This window comes from Quercus suber, unplaced genomic scaffold, assembly GCF_002906115.3.
Source record: "Quercus suber isolate HL8 unplaced genomic scaffold, Cork oak 2.0 scaffold_781, whole genome shotgun sequence".
Classification (NCBI taxonomy): domain Eukaryota; kingdom Viridiplantae; phylum Streptophyta; class Magnoliopsida; order Fagales; family Fagaceae; genus Quercus; species Quercus suber.
Window position 1 is genome coordinate 95,408 of NW_027070217.1, and position 13,093 is coordinate 108,500.

General features: G+C 34.0%; 1 long non-coding RNA gene across 1 annotated transcript; it reads right to left on the reverse strand.

The window, feature by feature from the left end:
* Positions 1–11,289: 11,289 nt before the first annotated feature.
* Positions 11,290–12,628, reverse strand: LOC111999442 (uncharacterized). The gene is made up of 3 exons (XR_010626510.1): positions 12,304–12,628; positions 11,534–11,595; positions 11,290–11,434 (listed from the first exon to the last, which is right to left on the reverse strand). It is a non-coding gene; the product is annotated as an uncharacterized LOC111999442 (long non-coding RNA).
* Positions 12,629–13,093: the final 465 nt, after the last annotated feature.

Below are 13,093 nucleotides of genomic sequence, written 5' to 3' on the forward strand. Positions count from 1 at the left end.
TAATTACATATCATTAGCTTGTCCCATCAGTGGGAATAAAGTCACAACCACTATAATATACAAAAGAATGAGTCAAGCCTATTTTAAGATGTACATCATCTAATATCTCCATTACAAAAGTTCAACATCCATCAATAGTTAGTTTAACTACTGTTAGCCACCAAAAAGCTGTCTCAAAAGATTGTTGCCAACTCTCAAAAAATTTGTAAAATAATGAAATGATCAGACAGAACCCAGTAAGTAGCACAATTAATGGGAGTGGGGGAAATGCAAGTTTCATGACAAGGACATTTTACAAAATAGGTTATAATTTGGGAATTTCCATGAAAATCCAGCAAATCCATTTTTCTTAATAAAATAACAAGAATGATTAAAAGAATGTAGCACCAAGATTTTTCAAAGTATTCCAATATGAAACTACGTACTATTTACTGTGAGCTATCAAAACACCCTTTTAAAACCTAAAAATCCAACCCAAGGCCACATGACAAGCTGCCATAAAAATGTTAGGTATGCCACAAAGACATCAAATTATGCCACAAAGACATCAATCTGCCACAAAGACGACCACGGCATTTGGCTAGGTAATCACTGGGAAATCACATGTCATGGCCCAAGGTAAAAACATGAAGAGCTCACAGATTACATGAAATCAAAACACGGTTCAATTTCAAGTAGTTTCACAAAAACCCTTGAAATACCTAATATATTCACAAGGTTCTCATTTCCAAAATCATTTCTTGTCAATAACATTTTCTATCAATTTCCCAAAAATCACAAGTCAAGATAAAACATCTTTAGAATTTGTAAATAATGCAATAAATCCATAAAAGCCATTCCCAATAATTATATCAAAAATGCTTATCTCTTCCATAGTAACAAATCACGCATTTCCCCATATGCAATATTAAACATGATGCGCTTTTCATGTATAATTATATATAATAGGGTCACAACACAATATTTTTTAAGAAAACATAGTTCCACAAATAATTTTCCAAAATGTGTTTGACCCAAACAAAGTTTATGCAACATGGTTATTTTCCAAAAAAAAAATCCCATTAAAACTACTTAACTTGCAACCCGCAAAAGCCTAATTTTTCAAGCTCCAAATAAGATTGGCTAGAACCTAAACAATATCAAGCAAACTTATCACAATAGGCATAAAGCTTGACATTGCATCTAGCTAGGAATTAGAAATTGCTAACTAAGAAATTAATTAGGCAAGCCTAGCATTTAACCTCACAAATAATGTATTCCACTTCCAAAGTTTCTCAACAATTTCATTACAAGGCATAGACCCCAACTTATCATTATGTCATTCCAAGCTTCACCTTTACCATAAGAGACCCTAACACTTTATGAATTTCTTCCTCGATATACATGTCATTTTCAAGAGACCCATAAAACAACAACATATATAACAATACTCACCATCACAAACCCCAAATGTAAATCCTTCACTAGCTCCAAATATACAATAAAAATTAGATTCATCAACTATTTCACATTAGAAAGCCAAAACTCCCAAATCTTCACCCTTTAGCTAACCACCAATGCAAAAATCATAAACCCACTCATCAAATACATACACCAAGACCAAAACCCATACATAAAAACACATAAATATCACTTCTAATGGTCATAAAACACATGGATATTATTATTAAAGCTTAGATAAACATAACCTCAATAAAAAGCATATAAACCCAAAAAAAGATTAGAAATTTTTACTTCAAATAGTAGAGGTGAGTGAGCCTTGCCTTTTTCCTATGGAGTTTTCCGGTGATCTTGCCGGAAAAATGGTGGTGGAAGAGGTGAGGAGTGGTATCGGCGGGAGAATAAGGGAGTGTGAGTGTTTGTGAGGAAAATGAAAAGAAAAGAAGGATGTGAAGGACTCTTGGTTGATCGGCCAAATAAGGGGAAATATTTGTGAGTGTGTGGTGGGGAAATAAGGGGTAGGTAGGTCACGTGTGGCCCCTTAAAAAAGCTGATCCCTTTTTTTATTTTATTTTTTTAGCTGGGGCGTTACACATTCAACCCAAATCCCTTTTCTCTCCAAACTCAATCCCAGTCATTCTTCTGTTACTCCTCATCTTCATCTCCCCCTCCCACCACCTTCGCCCTACTCCACTTAAAATTTCTTATTCCGATGCAGTATTTTGCAATAGACAAACTCAAAAAAAAAAAAAAAAAAATTAAGTCTTTCCGATCTCAATCAAAGACTTCATTCTTTTCCTCTTGCCAATTACTACCGGTAGTCACAAAGGTTAGCACATCTTTAACCCATAATCATGTTCCATGGATTGAGTTTGGAGAGAGAAGATTATATAGGATTTGATGAGCAATAGAGAGAACAACTAGTCCCATTAATTTTCCTCATTTTCATCATCTCATTGGGCATTATATATAAAGTCCAAAATCAAAAAGAAAAACTTCTTTAAAAAAGAATAATAATCAGGAAAAACCTAACGAACCATATATGAGCTAAGTTAACTCAGCCGTGGCCGAGTTAACTAAGTTAACTCTATAACTCACCCATTTATATAATGTGAAGTGACCAAGTTGACCTTCTAAATTTCAAACTCTAAAACCTGAAATCCAGCCATAGCCAATCATCAACCTCAAAGCACTGACCTCTCTTTGCTAGAGCTATTGAGGTGAACATCAAGTTAAGCGAGGCAACTTGCCAGGTGCTAATCCATACAAGGAAGAGTGTAAGGAGTAGAGTAATTGAAGAGGATAGGCAACTGAAGGGGATGGGATGGTGGAGATGGTATTGGTGATGGTGGTCATAGGGGGTGATGAAGAACGAATGAAAAAGAATGGAGAGACAAGAGAAGAGGTAATTTGTAGGCTAGCATAATTTTGGGAGAGAATATCATTAGTTAGCAAGGTTTTGAAACCTGTTAGGAAACTAGCATCTTGAATCTGTGAAGCTCGAGTTCGGTGACAAAATTGAGCCTTAAGGACTCAAGTTCTAATGCTGAGGTGGAGTAATTTATCCACGTGGAACTCAAGTTTCTCAGACTCGAGTTTGATAGAAGAACAAAGATGAAGATGAAGGCAATTTGAAGAATCGATTTGTAAAACGCATGAAGATGAAGATGATCTGAAGAATCGAAGAAGCAGATCTGAAGGAAGAAGAAGAAGAACGATCTAAAGAACCGATCTAGAAAACACATGAAGCTGAAGATGATCTGAAAAACTAAAGAACCAGATTTGAAGGAAGAAGAAGACAATCTGGAAAACGCGAAGGAAGAAGAAGTGCAAAGAAGGAACTCGAGTATTGTAAACTCGAGTTCTACGTGGATTCCACCTGGATAATTTTTGTTTGCCAGTTCAGGAAGTCGAGCATTTAAGACTCGAGTTCTGTCATAAAACTCAAGTCTTAAAAACTCAAGATGCTATTTTTCCATATTGCTTTGCAAACATCACCACTAACGAAAATTGTTAAAAATTTAAGGCCAAATGGAAAAAAAATTCGACAAGAGAAAGTAGCATTGGTCCTGTTGGATATGTCTAACGGAGAGAATGGATGTTTTGTTAAATTTGCTAATGTGGATATGACTCAGATTTTTAATTGGTATGGCTGATTTTGGTTGGGCCAAGTGTGTCATAGTGCACACTATTTGCCACATAGACGTTTTCCGTTAGTAAGTTAACGGTAAAAACTAAATTGATTGCAAGTCGAAAATTATAAGGACCAAATTGATTGCTACTGTAGGGACCAAATTGATTGTGACTCCAAACTGTAAGGACCATAATAGTATTTTCACTTTTTTTTTTCTCATTGATGTGGGAATCCAAATCCTTTGGTTGATCAAAGCTACCAATTTAATTATCTAATTATTTTGTTGTACCTCTAAATTTTATAATTCTATCTTCCTTTATTTTTTCACCCACATCAAAATAGTGTTGCTTAATTTTTATTTTTTTTTTATTATGTTGAAAGACCTTTTTTGTTATTAAGAATCTTATTTTTTTTGAGGTAGTTACAATATACTGTTAACCTTGTAGTTTGAACCATTTTCCCTCTAGACCCTCAAATATTTTGTGTATAGGATAAACCTATAAACCTAAAAGGTAATTTGAAATCGTCACTCGTATTTTGGTGATGTTATTGTTGTTCTTGTCACAATAATTTATCTATGCACTTAAATTTATCCTTTATGAATCTGTAAAGAGAAACTTACACAGCTTACATTTAAGAAAGCCACAAAGTAATAGTGGAAACCTTTGGAAAATGTTAAAAGGAATTAGGTCTTACTGCAAAATTATTTGTTGATCTTATAGAAATTTATGATAATTAATGGGTAATTTTATCCAAAAGCATAAAGCATGAGTGACCTACTTTAAAACATGACTCACCCTTTTTATAATTTAAAAAAAAAAAAAAAATGGTTGACACCTCCAACTCTCATGGCCAGCTATTCCCACACCCAATTTTTGTATCCTACTCTTTTTCTCTTCCTCTTTCTCTTTTTCAAGAACAAAGAACACAACCCTTAGATTTCAAGAGGCAAGACACAAAATCTAAATAGTTACATGGTTGCTTTTTGTTTCAGCTTATTGTTTTGAGTTTGAATGAGGTATTTTGAGATTTTAGGCTAAGGAAGTTCTGGAAATTCTTATTGTCTTGATTGTATTCTATGTTGATTGAGTACAAAAGCATGTTGGTGTTGAAGGATTACTATGTTTTGATAATGTTCTATTTCTAAACTGAATTTTGCAATTGTTTGGTAGTATCCTATAATAGAAATGGGGAAATGAATTCTTTAGTATTACTCTATTATAGGTCTTGTCTGTTTATATTAAATTTCATATTGAAATAATACCATTAACATGTCTTGTTGATTTTACAAAATGCAGTGGTGCCTATAGATAGTTTGCGGTTATTATGGGTCAAACTATAATATGGTGTACTCTCACATTAATTTTTGTACCCTTTTTTTTTGGGTGGGTGTCATTGGTATGAGTTAATAAATTAATATGGTAAATTAAATATTTGATTTTTAACCTTTACACTATATGTCAATTTAGTTTCTAGCCTTTCAAATGTGTCAGTTTAGTCTCTAACATTTTCATATTGTGTCAAAATAATCTCTGCAATTAGGTGATGAATGAAAAATACTAACACCACTAACAGCAAAAACAAAATATTACTGTTATGTCATATAGACTGCCATGTGAACTGCCATATGGCCTAAATTAAAAAAAACTAAAGTGACAAGTTAGCTATTTTAAAACCTATTGCCACATCAAATTTTGGGCGTGGGAATTGAATAATAATTTGTCGACTTCTCTAAGTGTTGGTAATGGTTGGTGGGTCATTGAGCCTAGGGTTTTTGAGAAACGAGGATGTATTGAGGAAGATGTGGTCAAGTCAAGGTGGTATAGCTTTGCCGGTGTTGTGTAGAAAAAAATAGAAGGGTTGTGGTAGTGAATGGGTGGTGGCTTTGCCACCTGGTGAATCACAGTCCGGTGTAGCCTTTGTTATGGTTTCAAAAGAAGGAGGTAATAGTGATAGTGGTAGGGACAGACCCACAGGGGGGGGGGGGGGAGCCTAAGCCCAAAGGAAAAAAAAAAAAGGAAAAAAAATTATTTGGGCCCCTAGCCCAAAGAAAATGAAAATTCTTTTAATGAATATATATATATATATATATTTCTAGAGTTGTGCCTCACTCTTCCAACAAATTAGACTTCCTCTCTTTTAGTTAGCATAGCCCAACTAGCAATTACCCAACTCAAAAACTTAAAAAAATAAAAGTTTAAAATAAAAAATAAAAAAATCTTAGTCAGCCCAATATTAGAGTACTAGCATAAAGTGTTCTAAATGGTAAATATTTAGTATTTAGAACACCAAATACCAAAAACACTACTATACGAGACATTTCAAATACTATATCAAAGTAGCAAAAGTAAGTTTTGGTTTTTGAAGATAAATTTTTTTTTTTTTTTTTAATTTTGCAACAATTGATGCTCTTAAGAAACAATATTATTTTTTGTTTTTTGTTTTTTTTGTCTTTGTTGGTAAATGATTGCATCTTAATATATTAAGAAACAATAATTTTGTGTATTGATTTTGGTTGATAGTTTGTTAGTACTATATAGATACATATTTAGATTTTTTTTTCTTCTTATACTTCGGCCCCCTAGCTTGAAATCCTAGGTCTGTCCCTAGATAGTGGTAATGTTGTAGGGAAGGATATTAGGATTTTGGAAAGAGAGTTTGAAGTAAAAGATGATATTTATGGGAATGGTGAGGGGGGATGTGCTTGGTGGAAGCATAAATGGGAGATTTCACAGTGCTGAAGGAGGTGGAGATGGAGGTGATGACAATGGGGATGATAAAGAAGAAGATGAGTTTGGGCCAATTTTGAAGTTTGAAGAGGTGATGAAGGAGACAGACAATAGTCCAAATTTTTTTTCCTCTCTACTTATGTTTTTGGAATTATTACATTTTGGTTGATGGCGTAATGCGATTGTTTACATGCTTTGGATTTAGGTGTTTGGAGTGATGATTGATGATTCCTTCGTGAGGTGCTATGTGGGTGATGAATTGATGATTCCTTGAGGTGCTTCGTTTGGGAGTTCATAAAGGAATGGAATGGAATGATCATAAGGGAATTGAAAGAAATGGAATGGAATGGAATGTATTTAAGCAAGGTAAAGGAATTAAAAAGAATGGAATGGGATGAAATTAAGTAATCTTGATTGGATGTTTTAAAATAAAAGAACAAAAAGGAATGAAAATGAATGGAATGTAAGTAATTTTGTTTGGGAGTAACATAGAGGAAATGGAATAGAATCATTTTATGATAATATTACTATTAGACCCTTATTTTAAAATAAATGGTTGAATATATAGGGGTATTTTGGAAGTTTTAGTAAAAAATTCATTAAATCTAATTCTATTCCCTTACATTCCTCCCAATTTTGGGGGGAATGAAAATTTGAGGTTTTAAGGGAATAGAGAAGAACGAGTGTTTCCCCATACCCATTCCATTCCCTCCCGCTTAAACTCCTAAATAAGAGAATTGACTTTCCATTCCCTCCATTAGAACTCCCAAACAAAGGAATGAAATAATATTCTAAAATTATTCTTTTCATTTCATTCCATTCCCTCCTCCCAAACGAGGGCTTAGGGTTTTTGTTTTGGAGATGCAAATTGGGAAAATTTTTTCCTTTTTTAATTATAATTTCTTTTTAAGTTTTTATTTCTAAAATCTAAAATGAAATAATAAAACCTAAATTGTAATAGCTGATGTGTCACTTTAGTTTTTTTAATTTAGGCCATATGGTAGTCCACATGGCAGTTTATATGGCATAAAAATAATATATTTTTTTAGCCACGTCATCATTTTTCATCTATCACTCAATGGCAGCAGCTATTTTGACACAATACCAAAAGGTTAAGGACCAAATTAAAGCATTTAAAAGATTATGGACCAAATTGACACATTTAAAATATCAATGACCAAATTGACATATAGTGTAAAGGTTTGAGACCAAATATGTGACTTACCCTAATTAATATTATGTTAGTTAACTAGTATTATTGAATAATCTTGTCTTTTAGATAAGGCATATATATTCATCAAAGGATATGTCTATTACTAAGAGGCATCCCCTCAACAACCAAAAAAAAAAAAAAAACCGAAAGAGGCATGAGAGAGTTTATAAATAGATGGACTCTCATTTCTTTTTGTATATAATTTTCTCATTACAAATACATTGTAACACTGGTAATCACCCCATAAAAGGAGTGTCATCTACATTTGGGACCAATAGTGATATCAGAGCTATGGTTGGTTTTCACAGAGAGAATAATTCACCATCACTCTTATTTTTGTGGTTGGTTGTTATGGGTTTTTGGTTTATATTCTTTTCATGTGTTCTTTATATTAGTAGATAGGATATAAGTTTAATTATGAAATGGGATGTTAAAATACTTAATAAAGTAGCTTCTTTTTTTTTTCTCAAAAAAAATAAATAAAGTAGCTTTTTAGAAGTTAAAGTAGCAATATTTTTAGAAACTCGAATGTTAATACTCAAAAACCACTCAATTTTGTCATTATTATCTATTGTGAAATAATTATTGAATTAACACATCACTCATACATGATGTATGGGCCGGATTTGAACTTCAAGCCCAACAGGGGATTGGACTCCAGCCCAAAACAATAAATTTGTAGAGAAATGGGTCAAGAAAATTGGGCTTTAGCGAATGGGGTGACAGACCAATGGATTTGGATGACAAAGAAAGAAAGACAATAGATGTTCACTAAAAAAGGGGTGTCCTCGGTCAAGTCCAAGGAGACGGATTTTTTTATATTCCTCTCAAAGTTTTGTTACAAGTCTAGCTCTAAATTACTATAGTTTTTCTTCCTTGAATTTCCCATCCCCTTTCTTCCAGGGGTCTCTTACATTATATACCCCCTTCCTGGTGATCATGGCCCTCCATTTGTCAATCATCCAAACCGCTACTTGAGTGCCCGTCCCATCAAACACCCTTTCTGGCTCCCTATGAGTTGCGGTTGCCAAGGAAACACTGTTCAGGGGCCTTCTCCACATAAATGCGGCCAGAAAAGTAGCTGTTTTGCATTTAATGCAGTGGCAGCAGCTTTTCCTTAGATACTTTTGGGTTCTCTTCGCTCCTGTGTGTTTGTGAGGCATGCTCCTATCACTGCTACTTCTATGGAGGTCATCTTCGTAATGAGAATTCATTCTTGAGACACATCTATCATAGCTGAGGAGGAATCACTCCTCGGACCACCTTTTATTCGTTTCTTCATTCATGAGGCTTTAAACTGGATACCCCACAACCGTTTGTCACTCCTTGGACGCCCCAACGTTCTCGGATAAGGCCTAGGGCCCAATATCTAGCTTTGGGACCTTACCCCACACATGAATATTTTCAATTATTTATTTAGGAATTAAAAAAAAAAAAAAAAAAAAAAAAAAAAAAAAAAAAAAAAAAAAAAAAAAAAAAAAAAATATTTTTTGGAAAAAAAAAAAAAAAACTTACTTTTTTTTAAGATTACAGACTTACCTTGGGAAAAAAAAGTCGTTTTATTAGAAAGAACACTAGAATTCCATTTGTGGGGATAAGAGCCCAAATGATATATTGGGCCTTGAGCCTTGGCCGAAAGCATGAGTCATCCAAGGACGATTAAATAGTAGTTAGTGGTCTGAGCTCAGAGCTTCGTGAACGTAATACGAATGGAGGGGTGGTTCAAGGAGGAGTACCTCCTCGGACAAACTAAACACGGACCGGAGATGGCTCCCATTGATCACAACGATCTTCTAGGACGCTCTAGTGGCAGGGACATACACCTCGAGTATACCAAAAGGTGGAAGTTAGGGGGTACCTAAGGAAAAGCTTTGACCACTACATTAAATGCACTGCAGCTATTTTTCTAGCCGCATTTATGTGGAGAAAACTCTTGAACAATGCTGCCTTAGTGACCACAACTCACAGAAAGCCAGAAGGGGTTTCTGATGGGAGACCAAGATCACCAGTGGGGAGATATATAATGTAAGAGACCCTTGAAGGAAGGGGGATCGAAAATTCAAGAAAGCAACACTATAGCAACCTAGAACCATACTTGTAACAAATCTTTAAGAGCAATATTTAAGAATCAGTCTCCTCGGACTTGGCCGAGGACTTTTTCTCTAGTGAACGTTTATTATCTTTCTTTCTTTGTCTCCAAAATCCATTGGGTTGTTACTTAATTCACTAAAGTCCAGTTTTCCAACCCATTCTCTACAAATTTATTATTTTGGATTTTTTGGGCTTAAGTCCACATACCTGTTGGGCTAAGAGTTCAAACCAGGTCTTTACACCATTAATTACTTAATGCTAAATTAGTCTAAAGTTTATGAAGAATGTCTAGTATTACATCTTCCATCGAGACCATTAGATCATGAGATAATTTTGCTCCTCTAGCTAAAAAATGGTCAACTGCATTTCCACAATCCCTGGCCTTGGATTGGTAACAACTGTTTCGTATTACAATTATCATCTTGCAATTGCATACTCGGAAGCAAAACCATTGTGGGTCACCATTGGAGGAGTCCCTTTCACCGGTTATCTATATCAAGTGAATCAAGATTTTGTGTTAAGAAAACATATATTGACAAGGCTTAAAGAAATAGAGAGGTAGTTAGGTAGGCACAAATTAATCAATAAGAAAATTCTTATTTTCAGGGGCGTAGCCAGGAATTTTTACATGGGGGGGCCGATTCAAACCGTGAAGGTTGAAATCAATGACGACGAGTATCATCGTTTTATGGATAGTCTATATTTTTAGGTTGATATGGACCTTCTTTGAAATAAGCTCGTCGGATTTCATCTTGTTTGTTGATAGGGAATTCACATATTTGTTTACGTGATCCTGGATCACGATCTATCTTTTCAGATTGAATTCTTGAACATTTGGAAGGGTCAGGGTGTTCATCAGATATTGAAGTATCAACATTTATTTCTATAGCCACAGGTGTCCTAATTTCTGAATTACTAACATCTTTTTTCTTAAAGAATGCATCAATTGTTTTTCGCTTGCTCATAATTCTTTTAGCTTTAAGAATATGACTTAAAAATTAACCTGAAAAGAAGTTTAAAAAATAAAATTTTAATTAGAAATTTTTACTTCATTATATTGATGTTATTCATACTCAAGAAATAAACAAAATTTCCACTATAATTTAAACATACAACCCATTTTTAATACAGCTTTAATTAATAATAACCTCTCAAACAAAAACAAAAATTAAACACACAAGTATTGGTACACAACATGAATCAAACAATTTAACAACACCCACAGCCACATCTATAGCCACATGATATCTAACTAATCAAAAATAGGTAATAAATCAAAACAATTTTACCTTAGAAACTTTGTCTTCACAAAGTGTAAAGATAGGTCACTTATGTGGTAATGCCTATTGCCTCTACCTGACTGCCTCCAACTTTAGATCTTCCCTTCAAGACTCATCACAAACAATCTCCCCATGCCTTCAATCATGTATTTCACTAAAAATCTATGAAAATATAAAGAGCATGTGAATATTTAGATGTAGATAGTTGAGAAAATAAAAAAATAAAAAAAATAAAAAACACTAAAAAGAGATGAATGTCTAATGCTTAAGAAAGAGAAGAAAACTCACTAGTCACCAAGTAGTCACCAAGTTCCAAAACTAAAACTGATGAAGAAAGAAAAAATTGGTTAGGATTTTTTTTTTTTTTTTTTTTTTTTGCTTGAAGAATTACTTATACCTGAATAGCCTCAACAGTTGTTGATAAAGAACCAATTGGGTTGTCAAGTGCATGAACAACCGCCTGCAACAGAGAGTTGTAGTGGGAATCTAGAAATGGTGCATTAAACTGTTGGATGGATATGCACCACACTCCTAAGTTACAAACTGACTGCAATTAAGAGGCAAACAAGTCAAATCCACAAATAAATAAATAAAAAGAGCACAGCAACCCTTGAAAACTATCATTATTTGACTTTGTGACATTTACCTCCATTTTTGTTGTCGTGATTAGCCCAACTAAAGACTCTATAACCAAATTGGCATCATCCACTACAAAACCAACATAGAGAAAATGCTGATTAAGTACTCATCTCCAATTAAAAGACAACTAAACAATACCGGTCAACTAGGACCATGGTTTAAGCCATTGTTTTGATAGGATAAATTGCAAATTACACCCCTAAAATTTGGAAATTTTTGGATTTTATATCTTGAAGTTTCGAAATTTGGATTTTAGCGTTGAAGTTTGGAAGTTTATGGATTTTACACTTAACATTTCAGAATTTAAATTTTACACCATAAAGTTTAAAAGAGTTTGGATTTTACACCCCTAAATTCTGAAACTTCAGGATGTGAAATCCAAACACCCAGGTAAAATCCAAATTCTAACACGCCAGGTTTAAAATTCAAACATCCCCAAACATCAAGAGGTAAAATTCAAATTCTGAAACTTCAAGGTATAAAATCCAAACACCCTCAACTTTAGAGGTGTAATTTGCAATTTACCTTTTTTTAATATCTAAATTTTGAAAGGCAATAATTTACCAACATCCCATTACTAAAATATTATAATAAACAATGGTGTACCACAAGCACAACATACCTGCAATTACGGCAACAAGGGACGGATGATAAATCATGAAATTAAAAAAAAAAAAATCATCTATTTCAGTTCATAATTGTATTCCAAATTTCATTCCTATTCTTTTCCTACACATTTCCCAGCATCCAAACATATCATTTTGATTTGAAACTTACATTTCTTCATCGTCGTCTGAGATATCGGCAACGATTAAAGATAGAAGAGTCTGAGAAATTCCAGCTAGGGCTTGAATTGAAGTAGGGCTGTCACTGGAGTGTTCTTGGAAGTGTAAGAGGGTTGAGTAAGCGAGGCACTTTGAGCCAGAGGAAATTAGGGCTTTGATTTCCTCGAGCTGATCGGAGGAATTGGACATTGTTGAGGAAAAGCGTGAGACGAAGAAGCAGTGGCTCCAGATTAAACCCTAATTTGGGGGATAATGAATTCGGATGCGTTTCTAATTTTCGCGCCAAATTTCGGTATTGAGTTTGGGGACTTAGCTAAGCTTGGGGCGGATTTTTTAGAAAAATAACTACAAAACTTAAACAATATTATTAGTTAGCCAACGTTTTAAACATATTGCATTTCTAACAATTCGACTTCAGAGGGGTCGATTTTATTGTTCATATCGCCTATTTTTGCGCCACGTAGATAAAGAAATCGAGTCTAATGGACTCATTTCTTATACACAGAAGACGACTTCAGAGAAGTCGTCTTCTATACAAAGAAAACGACTTCAGAGAAGTCATTTTCTGTGCAAAGAAAACGACTTCTCTGAAGTCGTTTTCTTTGTATAGAAACCAAAATCCCTTAAAACTATATTTGACACTCCACAGTTGGCTGGTAAGCATAGCCGAAGTGACAAAGTAAGGGTACCGTTTATAATAACCATAACAATAATGTCTCACTAATTTCTTAGTTTCAAAGAGATGTGTTCCGTAAACCCTCTGTTTTTTTTTTTTTTTTTTT